The sequence below is a fragment of the Zea mays genome, chromosome 3 (genome assembly GCF_902167145.1).
Source record: "Zea mays cultivar B73 chromosome 3, Zm-B73-REFERENCE-NAM-5.0, whole genome shotgun sequence".
Classification (NCBI taxonomy): Eukaryota; Viridiplantae; Streptophyta; class Magnoliopsida; order Poales; family Poaceae; genus Zea; species Zea mays.
In genome coordinates, this window is record NC_050098.1 from 218,001,980 (window position 1) to 218,005,806 (window position 3,827).

Genomic DNA, 3,827 nt, shown 5'->3' on the forward strand with positions numbered 1-3,827 from the left:
TTCTAGGAATTTCTTTTAATATTTTGCACACATAGCTCATTAATATACCTTTTATCATATCTCTTTTATATGCTATGACTAATGTGTTTTCAAGTATATTTCAAACCAAGTCATAGATTGAAAGGGAAACGGAGTCTTCGGCGAAGACAAAGGCTTCCACTCCACTCCATCAAGTTACTCATCCTTCGCCGTCGCTCCGCGCCACTCTCCAACTTTGGTATAATCTTCACTCATATTTTTGCTTGCCAAAGGGAGAGAAAGTAGTTATAAGCAAAGGGCTTATATTTCACTCACAAGTATCCGTTTTTGGCGATTCATGCCAAAGGGGGAGAAAATATTAGCCCAAAGCAAAAGGACCGCACCACCACCAATTTCAAAAAATGTAGTCTTTCAATTTGTATTAAAGAAGTTTTTTAATTGGTATCTTATTTTTGATATAATTTCAAATTGGTATGACATCTTTCGAAATTAATATCTAAAACCCTCTTGAACACTAAGAGGAGAATTTCATTGAGGGGGAGTCTTGTTTAGTCAAAGGAAAAGCATTTAAAACAGGGGGAGAAAATTTCCAAAACTTGAAAATGCTTCTCAAAATCTTATTCATTTACCTTTGACTATTTGCAAAAGGACTTTGAAAAGAATTTACAAAACAATTTGCAAAAACAAAACATGTGGTGCAAGCGTGGTCCAAAATATTGTAAATGAAAAAGAAAACAATCCATGCACATCTTATGAAAATATATTGGTTTCATTCCAAGCAACCTTTGCACTTACAATTATGCAAACTAGTTCAATTATACATTTCTATATTTGCTTTGGTTTGTGTTGGCATCAATCACCAAAAAGGGGGAGATTGAAAGGGAAATAGGCTTACACCTTTTCCTAAATTATTTTTGGTGGTTGAATTGCCCAACACAAATATTTGGACTAACTAGTTTGCTCTAGTCTATAAGTTTTATAGGTGCCAAAGGTTCACAACAAGCCAATAAAAAGACCAAAGATGGGTTCAAATAAAGAGAGCTAAAGACATCCCAAAGGGCACCCTGGTCTGGCGCACCGGACTGTCCGGTGTGCCACCGGACAGTGTTCGGTGCACCATGGAACTCGAAGCTGAACTTGCCACCTTCGGGAAAATGGGAGGCCACTCCGCTATAATTCACCGGACTGTCTAGTGAAGCACCGGACAGTGTCTGGTGTGCTAGCGGAGCAACGGCTACTTCGCGCCTACGGTCGACTGCAACCACATTCAATGCGCTACAGTACGCGCCAGAGTCAGAGCACGCGCAGTTGGCGCACCGGACAGTCTACAGGACACTGTCCGGTGCACCATCGGACAGCCTAGAGGCCCCACCAGTCAGAGCTCCAACGGTCGAACCCTAACGGCCGGGTGACATGGCTGGCGCACCGAACTGTCCGGTGCGCCATGCGACAGCAGCCTCCACCAAACGGCTAGTTTGGTGGTTGGGGCTATAAATACCCCAACCACCCCACATTCAATGGCATCCAAGTTTTCCACCTTCCAACACATTACAAGAGCTATAGCATTCAATTCTAGACACAACCAAAGAGATCAAATCCTCTCCCAAGTCCGGAATCACTCCAAATCAAATAGTGACTAGAGAGAGCGACACTTGTGTTCATTTGAGCTCTTGCGCTTGGATTGCTTTTTTTATTTCTCATTCTTTCTTGTGATCAAACTCAATTGTAACTGAGGCAAGAGACACCAATTGTGTGGTGGTCCTTGCGGGAACTTTGTGTTCCATTTGATTGAGAAGAGAAGCTCACTTGGTCTAAGTGACTGTTTGAGAGATGGAAAGGGTTGAAAGAGACCCGGTCTTTGTGACCACCTCAACGGGGAGTAGGTTTGCAAGAACCGAACCTCGGTAAAACAAATCATCGTGTCTCACTCTTTATTTGCCCGCGATTTGTTTTTTACCCTCTCTCTCGGACTTGCTTATATTTCTAACGCTAACCCAGCTTGTAGTTGTGCTTAAGTTTATAAATTTCAGATTCGCCCTATTCACTCCCCCCCCTCTAGGCGACTTTCATCCTTCAACTGAATGCATATTGCTTCTAAGAGCAACGTAAAACTTAAATTAGCTAACTCATCGTTCGGCCTAGCATCAGCAAAGACACTAGGTGGGGTTCTACCTCTTCATAATTACTCTAGCAAGTCATTCTAACAACACTTATCAGACCAAACAAAGGCCTTCTGTTTTGGGCCACAACAGCTCAAAATGTTCTATTGCTAGGATGTGGGTTAGAAATAGTAGGTTAGGCACAATGCACGCTAGGTCATTTCCGATGCGGAATGGGAATGTAGCAGGATAATAACAATTAAATTATCCAAGGAGGACTAGAGTGGTATGATGATGTAGGATGGGGGACAACTATCCAATAACTGTGGTTTATAATTGTGCATCTAGAATGGAGAAGAATAAATCGATTTGCTTTCCATTTAAGAAGATATACAAAACAAGATTTCTTCTTGTACTTAAGACATGTATCCTCCATTAAACAAGGTCTCAAAGCACTATGTTAGTAATGTCCATAGTACTCTACCTACCAGTTAGACAAAAGCAGATCAATACTTCTGAATGAAGCATATGTTCCAAAGAGGCACTACTAGGTACAAAACAACGTATAATAAACTAATAATCCCAAGTTCTAAACAGTCGTCTGATATATACACCCAAACCACCACATTGGATAACTTTCTCATGTAAGCTTGACGCTTCAGGAACAAAATGGCAGCCGACTCCTTCTAGATTCATCGATACAAATTTAGTGTTCCAATTGAATATAGTATAACGTAGTGGCCACCGGGTAAATCAAAAGCCCAGGCTATTTCCCTAAGACAGTTATCCATCACGCTTGGAGTGATCAACCCTTTCTTATCTACATCCTTGATCATGTTGTAGCCAATCCTGCATAGATACAACACGTAGACACAAGGTTTAAGGTCTAGATACCAAAGCAAGGCAAGAGGAGGAACATAACTTTTAGTCTAGTGATGAGGGAAAAAATTAGAATCCTTGGTGCGTCATCTATAATTTTATTCTATCAAGACAGCAACCTGAAGCTAAAGTAAACTCAAGAGACTAAGGAGAAATATGAACTTTTATAGAAGCAGAACATCCCTGAAGTTGAAATGAAAGGAGTAAAGTAGGTCGTTACCACCATTTCAATATACTGTGATGCATATGAACAACATTCAAAGCATGATCAATAAACAAAAGAGAAAATTATGTCAAGTTCTAACAAAATGGTGTCAGGTTCTAACAATTCCGATCAAAATAGAAATTACCAGGTTTTAAAAAAGAGGTATTCCTATACGTTGCCTTCATAACATCTTTAGTCAAGATCTAGGAAAAACACTAAACATTATATTTGAGGTTGCCGAGACGAAATATTATTTATGTTCAGTTACATATTTGAAACAAAAAATGCAATAGGTTGGTTATTAGTTGATTCTCTTTTAATCAAGTACTAATACAATGTCGGAGAGCAAATCTCCGGCCGGGTGGCGGAGTGCACCCACCCTAAATCCTAAGATGAGGAGGGGCCTAAGCGTTTTGCTTGTTAGTTGGAAAAGTGGGAAGAACACAAGAACACACAAGTATTTAGAGTGTTTTGGGCCACCGGAGCGTAACACCCTACTCCACTGTGTGATGTATTGCTTGAGAGCTTGTATGAACTTGTGAGACTAAGGTTGGGTCTGAGAGATTGAGCTTGTGTGTAACGTTGCATGCCTCCCCTTTTATAGCTGAAGGGGGGCATGCCCAAAGGTACTGGGCCCCGATAGGTGGGCCTAGGACATAAAGAAT